Genomic DNA, 16,911 nt, shown 5'->3' with positions numbered 1-16,911 from the left:
CAGAAGCGCCCCAGAATTAGATAAAGAAATCAGATATTTGTAAAGTCTGCACTATTAGGCGTCTACAAAAATGTCATCCTTATTGTTATAGTACTTATGTTAAGTAAAAAAAATGTACATTTAAACATATTTAATTAATAAAAAAATGAAGTCTTCCAATTTGCTTTTACACTATGTTATTGCAAACACACAATGACACACGGATATACATGGAAAAAAAAAAAAATATTAGGTATCACTAAAAGCAGTGGAGGGAGAGGAACTTTAGGCTCTGTTATAAAAGTGTTAATTTTCTCAGTTTATCGCACAAATTTGGGCATTTTAGGTATTTATTTACCTGACTTCGTCTCAACTTTCACATAAAATATGGCGATTTTACATTTTATATGCCTAACCTTGACAACTGGTTGTTTTATAAATGTAATGTTGGAATTTGAAAATTTGGAATGTAAACTCTTTTTGTGAAACGTTAATAATATTCTATTGAAAAAAAATGGCAATTTTATTGTATGAAATAAAATTACTGTGAATGTACTTTTTTTCCTAAAAACATAGATTTGATAAACAGTTGTGGTGATATTGTGTGACATAAGGGTGTGCTTTCAGAAACTATATCATGTAACAATATCAACTATATAACTTTTTTACAGCAATTTCACATGAAACGTGCATTTTAGGATGCGTGTGAAAAAATTGATCTGGTAGCAAAAGGAATAATGATGGGAACACAGTCACATTATTTACCATCACCTTCCCTAATGAAGTTTGGTCACATGTCATTTCAGAACCACAAAGAAAGTTGGAGTTGGAAGACATCCCCTTGCCTTTTGCACAAATTTTTTGTTTTCAGTCCACTAATTCTTTGTAAACAATATAGAGATATAAAAATGCTACAATAAAGGTATCTCTTTCTCCTGTGAAGATAATTCCATATATTTGTGCTCATTGCTAACACCAAAATACCCCAAATCAATGCAATATATGTTGGTGTGGCTGCAGATTCTCCTGAGACTGCAGATATTCTCCATAAGGTGTATTATGTGGAGTCAGAACTACGAAGCCTCAGGGCCCATTCACTGCTATGCATTTTAATGTCTGGTAATGCATGTGCACAAGTTTGCAATTGTGAACCTTGAATGTGCTACCTTCAGCTTCATCAAAGTACACAGAATGGGCCCGATTTATTAAAGCTATCCAAGACTGGAGCGAAAACATTTCATTCGGGAATCTGGGTGATTCAGCAAAACTGAAATGGATCTGGTCCAGAAGTGAAATGATTTGCTAACAAATTAATAGCAAATTAGTTAGCAAATGACATTTAAGAAATCTTCTCCAGGTTTGCTGGTTCACCCAGGTTCACTGATGAAAGTGTTGAGGAGCTTTAATATATCAGGCCCAGTGTGTATAGCATGGCCTGCCCCTGTGCAACATTACTACTTTCCTCCTAGCATTTCCTGCAATTTGTTATTTTGACAAACAGGAGTTGCTGTTTAATACAAAAGCTATTAGAGTCGGTTAAAAATTGAAATGGAATTAGGATCCCATGTCCTAATGGGTTCAAGTCAAACTTTGATTCTTCTCTTTTGAGCAAAGGTTTTATGGGTTTGAGATCAAATGTTTTTTGGGTATTTTCTCTTTTAAACAAACATTCTAAGAATATGTTTCACCCAGTATTGCAATGAAACATAATATATATAAGTGAAATTACCCAAAGAACATCTTAATATGAAAGATTCATCCCCCAGTAGCAGTAAAATAATAATAATTAATATTACACAGTATTTATATAGCGCCAACATATTACGCAGTGCTGTACAAAGTCCATAGTCATGTCACTAGCTGTCCCTCTAAGGGGCTCACAAACTAATGTCCCTACCATAGTCATTAGTCATTAATACAGTCTAAGGTAAATTTTTGGGAGAAGCCAATGAACCTTACTGCATGTTAGAATGTGGGAGGAAACCGGAGTACCCGTAGGAAACCTATACAAACACGGCGTGAACCTGCAAATTCCATGCAGATAGTGTCCTGGCTGAGATTTCAAGCTGCGACCCAGCACTGCAAAGGCCAGAGTGCCAACCATTGATCCAACTATGCCCAATTTAGACATTGGGTTTAGTGAAAGTTGTTGTCAGATGCTTTATTAAGCCCTGGACCGTCTTGGATAGAAAATTGGGGTACAAGTATTTGTGTCCTTCTCCTATCCATAAAAAGATCCTCTACCTACCTCTACCCCTGTCTGCCCCCAACATTGGCAAGGGCCATTGTAGAGCGTAGAGGGCCCCTTCCCTACAACATGGCACCTATGTTTTGGGAGTCTAGGGTATAGAGCTTTTTTGGAATTTGGCAGCTCCATTCAAAAGGGGGGTCTCCAGATATCCACCCCTTGTCCTGGGGAATGAGTATGGGGTACATAGTACTTCAGGCTCCTTGCTGAGCCGCTGCTCTCTTCTGCCTTTTCTGTTCTCTTCTCAGATTAATTTAGCCAGGACAACTCTCTTCAGCTGCTCTTTTGAGATAAACTGAGCAAATCTAAACAATGATGACAGTAACAATTATAGCTCTGGATCTCAATCCCGCCCGCCATTGGCTGCTAGGACTATATAGCCTCTCTGCCCCCAGTCACCAGATTTATTGTAACTGACTTTGCCTTTTCCTGACCCTGTGATTGTAAGCTGCATGAGCCAACCTTGTGCCTGTGACCCCAACTCATTTCTCTTGGATACCTGGTAGATTGATTATTAGTGTATGACCTCTGGCCCTGTATTCTGGACCGTATGCTGGAATTCCCCAGATGCCATCCTTTGCACAGAAGTCCTGGGGGCACCCATATGCTGGGACAGGCTGGCTATAGGTGAAGAGTGCAACCTTAGATTGGGGGACTGGCGTCCGGTGAGCACTATTGCTGGACCAGAGCCTTCCATTATATATATATTGTGAGGGGTTACGCTCAGGATCGCCTTTGCTGGGGTCAAAGGACACTTGTCTGGTTCATCCAACTCAGATAACACACCAAGGTATCACCCTTAAGCTGGCTTGCAGCTAGGTTTATTGAAGGTTGCAGATAAAATAACAAAAACAGCAAAAAGAAAACCTTGCCTGTCCGGCACTTACATCAGACATCCCTGTCTATCAGCTGGATGGCTTCTCCCTGTCAGCTCAAACCAAGCTTTCAGCAACCTTCTACTCACTTTTGAGCTCACTCACACAGGCCAACTTGAGCTCACTCACCCAGACCGACTGTCTGAGTCTCCAAGCAGAGCTCCTCACACAAAACCCCTATCTGTGTCTCCAGCAGAGCTCTCTCACACAGAGCCCCTATCTGCGTCTCTCCAAACAGAGCTCACTCACACAGTCCACATGTCTGTTTCTCCAAACAGAGCTCTCTCACACAGACCCCTGTCTGTGTCTCCAAACAGAGCTACCTCACACAGACCCCTGTCTGTGTCCCCAAACAGAGCTGAACCCCTGACTGAGCTCCTGGCTCTATGTTATATCCCCACCCTCAGTGCTTCTTTATTAATTATCTCACAAGTGAGAGTCTTCCACCTGCTACTTCACACAGGAGAGGAATTTTGGGCAAATACTTCTCACACAAAAGAGGAATCCTGGGCAAATATATCTCCATCTCCAATCCTGCCTTGGTGTCACAATATATATATATATATATATATATATATATATATATATATATATATACAGAGGGAGAGAGAGATTGTTTTTATCAGTAATAGTTGATCTAATTGTGGCAGAGTTGCATTTAGTTAGTATATCTGGACTACATTTGGGTTTTAATGGCCACAGACCATCCAAAGCCTTTAGGACCTTGATGTCCAGGATTGCAAGCAAGGTAGTGTCCTTTTAAAATCTGTGTTAGCTTAGCTTCTCCCACACAGCTTAATGTTCATCCGGAATATACTGTACAGCACCATGATTGTGTGATCAGCATTACCATGACTGTTTCTACTGATGATTTCATCAGGGAAATTACAAAATAGGTCACCTAGAACCCCTTATCTACCCAATGTGCATCCCTAAGTATTCCACAACAGAACACTAACTTTTTCGGTCTGTCAATGTGCGGTGTTGGCACTGGAATTTTAGGTAGTTCAGTATAATCTGTCACCTTTTTAGTCTGATAGGGCCGTTTCATGACAATCTACTTCCTATTTACTTAGATTTGTATCAGCTCTTCCTGCACGGCCTGGAATGGAAAATTATCTAATGATAATCATGTAAAAAATGACTTTAGGATGCAAATTGCAATATTAGAAGCACGTACTAAAAATGTATTTCCTATTAAAAAATAGCACTCTGAGCAGTAAGGTTGCCTGCAATTACCAAAAAAAGGAATCAACTTGGCTAGCACTGAAGAAAACTCTTTAAGTGATTCTTTCCAGGCCGGTGTTTACCTTGTGCCTCTACTTTCAAAGCTCATTAGTCTAATTTTGGTGTTAACATGGCATCACTCTACAGCATAGCACTCTCTGCCTTGTGACTGGACAGTAAAAGGAGAAACAGCAGCTTATGATCTCATTGCTCTGTCATTCTGTTCTTGTATAATTGCGGCCTATGTAAATGATAAGCACTGCAGCAAAAGAAATTTATTTTCTTGTGCCCCCACCCTTTCTCTCTGTTGTAAAGGGATTGCATAAGGTTGATTTCAGGTCATACTCAGGTACTAACACAGCCTGCACTTAAAAAATACATTTTATGATGTATAATAAATACAGAGCTGCAATAATGGGTATTTTATATCTGCCTGAATTTCAGCATTAATCTGTGCTCTGTTATTACTTTCACCGCATTCATTAAATTATTTGGCAGGACCTAATTTTTGATATTGAGAGAATTTTTACAAAATGGAAACTTGAGAGGTTCCCATATGTTCATTCATCTTCAACAAGCAGCTTTTGACTTTCAGGGCAGCTATATTCATAAAACCGTTAATGGTTGATAATGCTCTATTAAACATTGCCCATTAAGCTCTTACTATCCGCTGACAGATGGAATAAAACCAAATAAAATGCTATGTGAAACCAAATCAGGCTACTGTACACCAACCACACCAGGGCTACCACTTCTCTGAATACTAGCAACATAAACCAGTTAAAGTGAAAGTAAACTAAAAAACAAAAAACCTCACTCAGCTTTACATTGGCAGATCCATCGACCCCTCTGGAAGTTTCCTGGATTGGGTGCCGTGTCATGCTGGAATCCTCCTTTGTCCTGGCGCAGAAAAAGCGTCTTCTTTCCCCTTCTTTTGCCTTCTTCCTACGCCATCTGATGTCGCACTGCACAGGCGCAAGATCAGGTGATAAAGGCTGCAGTAGAGTGCGCATATGTGAGATCTGCATTTTCTTCCCCCATTAAAGAAAAACCTTCTTCCTGAGACCTTGCTTGCACAGAAGGAGCCTTCAGAAGCAGAAAAATTATCCTCTTTTGGGGGGGCCACCGATAAAGACAGAATGGAAGAACAAAGCCTCCTGGTATACCTACGTCACACATCCCAGGAGGCTTTGTGCTTCCATTCTGTCTTTATCGGTGCCCCCCCCCCAAAAAAAAAGAGGATAATTTTTACTGTACATAAAAGCGTTGTTTACTCTTTTATGTAAAGAAAAGTTTAGTTCAGATATTCTTTAAGAGAAGTAGATATCTTGTCAACAATGAGTTTGGAAACATCTTGAATGAGCTCAAGATACATTTTAAGTTTGTGCCCTAACTTGGGAGAATTCTAGTTCTCATCAGAAAAGACGTACATTTTTGCTGATCTCCTGTTCCTTTGACTAATAAAAAAGCCAGATTTCCCTGCTCTTTCCTAATGAGAATGATCACCAGGACAGACTTTCCTTGAGCTGAACTAGACAGCGATTAGAGGCTCACAGTGTTTCATATACATCCAGAAAATAAGTTCTTAGAATCGTTGATCAGCTGATGATCAGGGTGATATATTAAATAGTATGAGTGCACAGAAAAGGATACTTGTAGGATAACATGTATGTCAAAGTGCCTTTAGGAAAAAGAATGATTGCATGGTGGTTGAATTGTCTATTGAAAATCTATTGAAAATCAACCTCGTTATCCATCTTCTCGGACCTAAACTAGGGTAGCAAACCTTATTTTTTTTTAGGGGGGGGGGTTGTTGTTTTTCAAAAAAAGGCTAAAACCCCTCTATTCTGTCTTCTGTCTTTATCACTGTGCAGAGCCTCCTGGAGTACTCAGGTCACGCATCCCAGGAAGCTTCTGGCTGGCCAATCTCAAGCATGCGCAGGAGTAGCTTTTTCTTCAATGGGGGAAAAAATGGCGATCTCACGCATGAGCAGTGAGATCAGCATGCTTTTTTTCTCCATTTACTGCAGGCTACGTCACCTGATTTAATGCCTGCACAGTGCGAGATCAGGTGATTTAGCCAGAAGCAGGAAGAAGGGAAAAGAATATGGCAGCGCCCAGAGCTTCCTATATGCCTGGGCGGAGATGGATAACAGGACAGTGTGAGACCCAATACAGGAAAACCCCACAGGAATTGAGGAATCTGTGAAGGTAAAAGTGAGGTTTTTTTCAGTTTAGTTCCCCTTTAAGGTGAAACTAAAATTACTAGAAAATATTCTCCAAAAGGCACCGCTTAAAATCCTCCTCCAGACTCGGGCCTAGTACCCACAGGCCAATTTTCACTTCCAATCTGATAACCAACCCAATAAAATTTTTGGTTCTGAAAAGAATTCAACAGCTGCCTAATCATAAGCAACCCTTTTATCTTATCTTTTTGGATAATGTTGCTAAATATTGATTAGGAGTACACAAGTCATGTTGTGTGATCAAATGTTAAATCAAATCAATTTGGACCTCCCATCTGTCGTGTAGGTCACCCAATTTCCAGTGCAGAACATCATACACATACACGTCGTGTTTTGGCACTTCTGACCAAAAAAATTTGATTGAATGGATTGGTCAGTTGAATGCAAAGTTGTCAGTAGATTTTCCTATGTGTACTAGTCCTTAGGGCAGTGTTTCTAGAGCAGGGTTCCATAGAGCCCCAGGGTTCGTTCAGAAATCACTATGAGTTACTTGAGCAGTTAGTTCCTCTCAGGTGAGTTTAACTGACACCAATGATCTTTTTAGCTATCTGTAAGAGTGACATTCTTCCCACTGGCTAACATTGTCAGGGGCATTCTCCACAATGACCACCACGCTAATATACTGTGAGCTGTGGATATAGTTATTATAGCAGGGGTTCCGTAAGACCAACGGCAAATAGTGAATGGGACCTGAGTCCAGTGTAAGGCTAGTTTTATACCTATGTGATTTTTCATGATTTGTTTTCTGTTGAAAGCAATGGAAATTCATCAAAACTCATGCAAGCTCATGTTAAGTGTCATATGTTTTACATGCATGACAATAAACTTACTATTGCATGTTATATGTGTCATACAATTCATATGATGCGCACCAACATGCATTTTACCATACCATACATACCATATATACCATACATATGCTGTTTTATAGAATTTCCATTGATTTTAATAGAAAAAGCACCACTGAAAAATATAGGTATCGATCCAACAGAGTGGACAGGGCCTAAAAGAGAACCAATCACATTAGTCCCTGCTCCTATGAGATTCTATGACACTTGCACTCATACATAATATAAATAAACATACATACGTTCATACTTTCACATGTGTACATACACACACTTACATAAATACTTATACACACACACATACCTACACACTTACATAAATACACACACATACAGTTGTATCCAGGTTGGGGTATATGTCCCAGATTCAAGCAATTTACTGTGTTTTTCGTTTTGACCATGTGGGGGCGCTAAAGTTGTTTGGGTTGACTGATTAGGTAATGAGCCCTCTTAAAGGGGAAAATAAAAGCACAATCGTCACATTATTAAAAAGCAAAAAACACACTTTGAGCCTGATTTATGAACGATCTCCAAGACTAGAGAAGATAGACTATCATGGGCAACACTGGGTGATCCAGCAAACCTGGAATGGATTTGCTCATGGATTGAAAATATTTGCCAAATAATAAGAAATGATTTTATGAAATGCATTCTAAATTTGCTGGATCAAACAGGTTTTCCTATTATAGTCTATTATTTTCAGTCTTAAAGAGATTTATTTATTCAGGCACATTGTATGTATAAGTATTACATTTTTGAAGAGGAACTATACTCAAAAGTAAAAAACAAACACACACCTTCAATCCCAGTCCGATCACTCCTGGGATGTCTGGCATCTGGTCCCGAGTCGTCTCAGCATGCGTCCCGGAGCCAGCACTCCGGGGGGCGCCATCTTCGTCTTCTCTTCTGGGTTCTTCACCCTACGTCACCTGACTCAGGCACTGCGCATGCGTGAGATCAGCAAATTTTTCTCTTTGGGCTAAAAGGCTCATTCTTCGCATGCTCGAGACGCTCAGGCATGCCCAGAAGAAGCGCCCAAGAGCCTCCCAGGATGCCAGACATAGGCATAGGCTTTGCGCTTCCATTCATTCTTGACCGCCTAGGCAGCCAAAAATTACTGGGCAGTGCTGCACCCTTTTTTTAAAAAAAAAAAAACAAAGTGAAAAAGAAAGTGAAGTTTAGGTACGCTTTAAATATTTGTTCTTACATGTTTATGTAAGAACAAATATAAAAAGTTTATGCACTCAGACTGTAGAGCCTGCTGGGTGGCTACAAATGAAAACATTCTGAACAAAGCATGAATTGTAGCCATAAGCATTAAGGATATGTAGTTCTCTGCAAAGAATATAAGGTATTCATGGAGACTAATACAACATATACTTTTCAAACGACCGGGAATTTATCATTAAATTTATCATTAAAACATAATGCAAAAATATAAATTTTACTTTTACTTTCTTGTCTCCTGAGACGTGACGGATTTTTAGAAAATTCTGGATTTTTTACGGTTATATATGCTGTATATATTTAACAGAAAATGACTACCTGTACAGTCCTTTAAATGGATGCTGAATCCATAATGGGGCTATACAGCAGCAAATAAATGGGAAGGAATGAGCAGGAAAGCACGTGCAAGCAAGACCCAACAGCTGATTCTGGAGTCCATCAAAACATAAACGGTGTAAATTTGAAAATGCGCTCCGAAATGTGAACAAACCAGATTATCGATGGCTAGATTTTTGAATGTCAACCTGTAGTCATATCATCATCTTCTGGATGATCATCATCATACCTCTCGAAACGCTGAATTCCATCCTGAATTTCTTCTGATTATATTTACTTTAGAATCATTGGCCCCAATTTCCCATGCCTAGCAATGGCGCATTGCTCACATGAGCACCTTTTGCCCATGTAATTATATATATTGTAGCCTTTTTTCGGGGTAGGGCTTATATTTTGAGCATCCTCAAAAATATGGAAAAATCATGCTAGGGCTTATTTCCGGGGAAACAGGGTATGTTTTTTTTTAATGCATGTTCTCATTGAGAACTGCTATTTGCCAAGTCTTTATAAAGTGTATGCACCTATTCAGGAAGTCACACACACCCCAATAACTAGCTAATCCCTCACATATGGTGGAGGTTGATGCATCTTGTTTTGGCAAACATCAAGTAATAGCGTGGATATGATGAGCAAAAGTGAACAAATAATATTTGCACAAAGTTTTAAATGTAGATCTCTTACAGATGGGGCATCAACAGTTGCAATAGGGCATTGGGGCCCATTAGCAACCCCAGGAACATGATGAGGCTCACCACCAGACATTGCTATTACAGCAGGAGCAGAGCACCACAGAGTCTTTCCATTCTTTCCAGGTTCTTGCCACAGAGACAGCAGACCGATGCCATAAAATGATTCCAGCAATACACTGTCTTTTCCAGTTAGCCGCATACTGCCAATAATGACAGCGAATGGGGACCCTGAGGAGTTTTTGGTCACTGCTGAAAGGAAAGCTTGGCTTAAAGAACAGTAGGCTGGAATGGTGGCCACATTATTATCAGGAGGATCCTAAAAGATTTACCACGATCTGGAGGCTGCTAAAGCAGAGGACTGTGCTTGTCTTTATGGGGGAATTATGGGCCCAGCTAGGTGTAATCCTGGCTTTTTAGCCTCAGTGTGTTTACAATTGGAGTTAACTGATTATCCAGGATACATATGTAAAATTAGGACCACAAATTTGTGAAACTGTGATCAAGGATTGATTCATTAGATCTCTCCCAACCACCATGCAAAACTGGGTGAGCCACATAGATCCAGAAACAGCGGACTAACTTTTGGACCTAGTTGAAGGGTATCTGGCCAGGAACCAAACCTCCTTTCCCAGAGGCTAATTGTCTGTTTGTAGAAAAACTGAGGCTACAATATGATTTTTAATGGATATCAGTGGCTGTTTCCAATAGATGTATGCATTGTAGAGCTAGGAAATTACAAACATGTATATAAGAAATGTATTATTGGAATATTGTATTGCTGGATTTAAGTAGTCTGTGGCAACTGTGTTTTTGATGCCTCCCTAGCTAAGCCATGCCATCAGGTGGGAGCAAACCCTGATCTACCATACAATGCCATCGTGGAAGAGGATTTTCCAAAATTCACGGAACTCTGGAACCTGAGCACACATCTAATGCTCCACTGAACATGAAGGGGATCCTAGAAAATGCTCTGACAATCGGAAGGACTTGAGTTTCCCTTGTCTATTAAAGCAGGGGATCATTCAGATTTCAGGGATGATCCTAAAATGGGAGAACCAACAACCCCTTGAAGTTTCCAGTTCTGAGGTATAGAAAGTAAATGTTTGCCACTAAATAGGATCCCACACTGATAAATGCTTGTGAGAATGTGGTACAAATAAACTGGGGATCAAAAAATCCAGATGAATGGGTTGCATTCGATTTTTTATCATTCAAAAGCACCTATTATACCAAGTATTACAACAGAAGGAGGAAACATTTAAACAGCTAGTGCCAAAATGTTACCAAAATGAGTATTAGAAAGCTGAAGAGAGAATAGTACACAGGGTTTATTGGCTTGGCTTGTTAACAAGGTAGAAATGTACTGTGCTTTCTTCCCTGTGTGTCAAAAATCTGCAAGAGTGTCCCATTTCCACAGCCCTTTGTTTCCTCTCTCAATCATTGGGCCTGATTTATTAAAGCTATCCAGGTCTGGAGAGGATACACTTTCATCAGTAAAGCTGGGTGATCAAAATAACATGGAATGAATTTCTTTAAAGTCATTTGCTGTTTGTTAGCAAATGTTTTCAATCCTGGACCAGAACCATTCCAGGTTTGCTGGATCACCCAGCTTCACTGAAGAAAGTGTATTCTCTCCAACCTTGAAGAGCTTTAATAAATAAGGCCCATTGAGATCCCCCATGAGATGATTGCCATGGATTAGGTTAGCCCTTTGTTGAGGTCTGCTAGGGGGAAATTACCTTGTTGTAGTGATAAAGGGCTAATATAATCACTATATGGAAACATCTAAACCAAAACAAACAGTAAAGGGCTGGTTCAGGATTTCAGCCCACTAGGCAGTCCCATAGAGATCCTTTTTCACGTATGTCTCAATACCAAATGCCAAAATACACATTACTAAAAATGGAACTAAAGTCTCACTTTGAAAACTCTATGATCAGGAAGGTGGGCACTGTACAAAAGGACAGGCAATGTACCTTTAGCAACAACTGTTCTTACCTGCCAGCTGTCATTTACTTGCTTTGCACATGTTAGGAATAAATGGACTCCTGAACGTGAGTTTCATCATCCTAGCATGGCCAATTGAGACCAATAGACATGGACCAAGATAACATCCAGGAAGAAAAGAAGAAGAAGAATGGCCCCCTGCAATGGAACAGGGATAGGTGAGTAGAGCGGGTTTAGTTTGCCTTAAGATGACACAATTATGTACTTCAGTCACATACAGACAGGCTAGTTGTAAGGTTCAAGAGAACATTTAAGCAAATGTTCAAAGTTGTAGATAAACACAAAAAAAGGAACTGTCTTATACCATATTTTATGTTTGTTATTAGAAACTCCACTGTTGGATATCGCTAAGAAAACTTGAGAAAGTGTGAGTTTTGCTCATAGAAGCATGACTAAGTAAGTTGTGTAAATGTAGGAAAGAATTGTGCATGTAATGCCTCCTCTGAAAATACATTTTCTAAAAGCCCAATTGGCTTAGTAAAGGATTTACAATTGTGGTGCCCAGATCTACACCTTGGCGCAGAGCTAAAGGTTGTTGTTACTGGGGAAAAGATCATTTCTATCCAAACCACTGGGCCCTTATAAATCATGAAAAAAGAAGTGATATACAGGGCAAGCTAGTGAGGGACGAACCAGTGCAGAACTATGGTGTGAATTTGTTGAAACCACAAAAGGATCATGCCTTTACACTCATTCTGAATCTCTAATTTCTGAATTCAGGACACTTCGTCAAAAGACCAACAACAGGAAGTTGGATAACTTTTGACCCAAAGGGGATGTATGTGACCAAACAAGGCATTATCAACCAACCAGAGAAAAGGGTACAACAGAGACCTTATCAGATTACAGAGACCAGACTACGAAAATATCAGGATGGAAAAAAATTTATTGAAAGCAGAACTAAATTCTAGAAAGAAAAATTTGTGATCAGACTTTATTGCAAAAGGGAAAGGCAATTCTGCAATAAAATAACGTTACCTGACTGATCCCAGTTTTTAAATACACTCACTTGTCCCTGTTACATTGCAGATGCCGCATTCTTCTTTCTTCTCCTTTCTCTGGATTATCCATCTTGACTGGTTGGACCAAGATGACGAATCTCCCACACATTGACATATGACTATAGTAGGGACATTAGATTGTGAGCTCCTTTGAGGGACAGTTAGTGACATGACTATGGACTATGTACAGCGCTGCGTAATATGATGGCGCTATATAAATACTGTATAATAATAATAATAATAGATATGCATGGTATCAGTACTGCATAGACTAATTATTCATTGTTTTGGGAACAGCCCACATCAATGACCATTCTAAAGTGTATCAGAGAATACCCTTTGGGTTACAGACTCGTTCTACATGTCAGCTGGCAGTGGATACGATACTTCCCATTAAAAGTATGCTGTTACCTTCCCAGTGATCATTCTTAGCGCATATTAGACATCTTATTTAAATTTAAGACATTACAAGCTATATAAGAAGCTAATTTTGTGGTCAGTCCAAAGAACTGTGCCATTTTACTAGAGCAGGCAAAGTACCTAGGGTACACTATTGGGAGTGGTATAATAAAAACGCAGCTAAACAATATTAGCCATTCGCTAACAAAAAAAACAATCATTGGATATTGCCGGCAATGTTTCCTATTTCACAGGCTATTCCAGACCAGCTTGACAAAGGTGTGGAGTCTGTAATGATCACCGTCCCTATTACACCTATTGGCTGCTTCATCTTGTTGACGTTACGCATTCTTATTGGCTTTGTTAGTTCAGCATATTCATTTAAATGGGGTGCCCAATGCTCCGTAGCAGTCCTACTATTTGTAGCAATGCATTCATTTCCCCCAGCAGTTTGCTGGAGAAAGTACATTGAGTGTTAGTGTAGAATATATGCCACTGCATCACCATCACTGTGTAATTCAATAATGGCCATAATGGGCACTTTACCACAATGCAAATATGTGAATTGGCCCTATATGGTCCCCTAAAGCAGAAGCAGCCTTTGAAGCTTCAAAACAGAGCTTATCTAGACAGCTATTGTTTTATTCTCCTGACTTTCAAAGGAGGTTTGTACTACAGATTAATGCATGGGAATGTGAAGAAACACACAGGAAACTAAAGTTACAAAAAGTCAATTGTGCCACTACTGAAAAAAATGCTTAGCTGTGAAGTGGGCTCTAGATCGCTGTATATGTATAGTCATCTAATACCCGCAATATTATACTGGATGGCCCCAAAGAAAAATACCAATAAGAGGATTATAGTTCAAGATTTCTGGTTTTATGGTAAAGCATAAAGGAATAAAGATGCCGTGTCGCAGGTTGACCTCATCCTGGGAAAGGCTGAAACAAGGACTTGATTGGTTATTTGAAAACAGACCAAACAAAACCCGAAGTGAAATTGTGTAGACTGAAGAGTGGTTTTCGGATGGGGGGCTTAAGTTACTTAGGCTGGCTGCTTCATTTAAGCCCAGCTGAATCAGATCTGCTTGTTTAGGGCTCAAACACCCAGCCTGCTCAGGTACATCACACTGAAACTAGTTTCTGAGTTGTGTGCGAGTAATACAGCTCATACTTGTGAGCCGCAGCCCTCGTGACAAAGACTTTATATTCAGGGAATTAAAGGCATGGTCACAGTATTTGTTTCTTCACCTTCTGCTCACCTGGCTGCCGCAGCTCCAGCCTCTTATACTTCTCCCAAAAGATGTGCATGCCCCTAAGGTGACTTCATACACATGGATTTGATATGCATGACCTCAGGGTTTAAGATTGGAAAAAGTTATATACCATATATACTTGCCTATTACCTCACCTGAATATTAAGGTATTTATTTTTACATGAAAATACTGGAAAATGCTTTGCATCAAATGTGCACTCATCCCGACTTCCATTATCAACAGTACTTAATAGAAATGTCAATAAAATGAATGTGAATAAGTAAATCCACTGTGTTTTATTTTTAAAACATTTATTTTAAATGAGGAAAAATAATAAATTATTGTGGCTCAGTCTGTTCATCTTCTTTTCACCCTTTTTGCAGGTTGAAGTATTTTTCACATTTGAGTTGGTTATGATAAGTCACTTGCTCCTCAATGATTTTTTTGCATTTGTATTGGCCTGTTTATTTGCCACCAGCAGGTGGTGCTGTGTCCTCTTGTAAAGTGTGTAACAAACTCTAATAATGTCTCACATGACAAGAGTTTGCACATACGTAACAGGAGGATACAGCTCCATCTACTGGTGTGACCAGATTATTTTTCTAAAGGCTTTTTCAGGTTGAAATAAATCTGTGTATGCTCAAATTTATACTAAAAGTCTCCTGGACCGTGGCAGACACTGCTGAATTCTCAGCATGAGTATACTTGCAATATTTACCAGAATTCTATTCCCGATCACTCCTGACTCTGTTTGCAAGTTCTGCACCTTTTGTCTCTCAACTGCTCTGATCTTGGCCTCCCTTGGATCACATTCTCTGTCAGTGCTAAAGACGCAGTTTCTGTTTGCCTCTAAGGGGCCACAACCTAGTAACATTTTGCAGCTAAGTAGTCCAGCAGCCACTAGGGTTATTGGCCCATCACCTCTTGTGGAGTGCTTTGGTGAATGTTAGGTGGAACTTTGACTTCTTCTTGGGTGATCCTGTGTCATCTGCCAGTGAGCAGAAGCCTAACACCTGGGCAGCAGTAGGTTCTAATTTACACACATCAACAACCACATATGTCCGGTTTACTTATTAGTGGGCCACAGCCAATATAAGGGTTTGCTTTAGAGCAGGGGTCAGCAAACTCCTTTAGTCCAGATACGACCTAGCCGGTAGTTCGTTCCCTGGCCGATCCAGCCTAGTGCTGGCTGGCAACCCGCAGCTCCAGATCTGCCACGGGGCGTTAGGAACTACCGGAGCCAGAGCCGCCAGAGCTCCAGTGCCACCTCCTTGCTGTGGCTCCCCTATTTACCGCGGCCGGCAGTGATACTTCTGCCGCCGCGGTAAATAGGGAACGCTCCCTGAAGGTAAATCCCTCTCCTCCGCAATGCATACGGAGGAGAGGGATTTCACTTCAGGGGGCGTTCCCTGGTGGTGGGCGGAGCCAATATGGTGGGCTTCTGAGTCAGGCCTAGTGTGCTCTTGCCCACCCTTAAAACGTCCTAGTGGCCACAAGGTGCACCTCTGATGTTCATCTGCTCGAGGTTGGCAACACTCATTGGGAACTCAATGCAGCCAAAACCTGTTTTTGGGTTACTCTGCATCTTATCACATTTTAGTATTAACAGGTATTTTTTCTGTAATAGCAGCATTTTTTAAACCTATTATTTAGAGCAGTCTTTCTTAACCTTTTAAACATGGGGGAACTCTTGAGATAACTTTCAGGTTTTGTGCTATGATTACTATATTCAAAGCTCACAGTATATTAGCATGGTGGTCTGTAGCAAGAATGCCTCTTTGCTGGCCAACGGGAAGAATATCACCCTTACACACAACCAAAAAGATCATTGGTATCACTTAAACTGACCTGAGAGACACAAATTTCTTATTGCTTAAGGAAGCTCTAGCAACCTCTGGAGGAACCCTGGGGTTCCATGGAAATCTGGTTGAGAAACACTGAGATAGGGACCTATTATGAAAGCGCTACTGATGTTACAATCAATGTCTAAAAATTGTAATTTAGAAATATTCTGTAAAATCTTTTTGTAAGACATGGCCACTAAAGCTGAATACAATTTCATGATTCCAGCTTTAGCTGTATGTGCTAGGCTGATCAGACAGGAGGCGGCACAAATAGTTCAGCTACAAATCACAGAGAAATATAAAACTATGGTGTTTGAATGTTGACTGCAACAAGTACATTTTGGAAATTACCCTGAATTCTACACTAAGCAATCTGAGCTGCAAGTTTTCAGGCAATATTACTCATCATACAAAACAAGTTTTTTCTCTTTCCACAAGATTGCTGCACTAGCATTTATTACGCCTGTAAAACTAGATGAAGGCAAAATATGTTTGTGATGTCACAATGCTAGGAGAAATACATTTTCTGATTCTGTACTGTTCACATTCCATGTCTCAGCATGTTAACAGTTCTTTGTAAAATTAGTCACAACTCTCAGTGCACTTATCTCTTCCAGCACACTTCCTTTCTACCCAGGAACAAGACCAACAACTTTTTCCTTTCTGTGATACAATGTAGCTAAGTATGACTTTGCATCTTATTTGGATCATTCTATTTATTCTGGAAAG

This window comes from Pyxicephalus adspersus, chromosome 2 (genome assembly GCF_032062135.1).
Source record: "Pyxicephalus adspersus chromosome 2, UCB_Pads_2.0, whole genome shotgun sequence".
NCBI classification, from domain to species: Eukaryota; Metazoa; Chordata; class Amphibia; order Anura; family Pyxicephalidae; genus Pyxicephalus; species Pyxicephalus adspersus.
The sequence above is the reverse complement of the archived record's forward strand: the minus strand, read 5'-3'. Positions refer to the sequence as shown.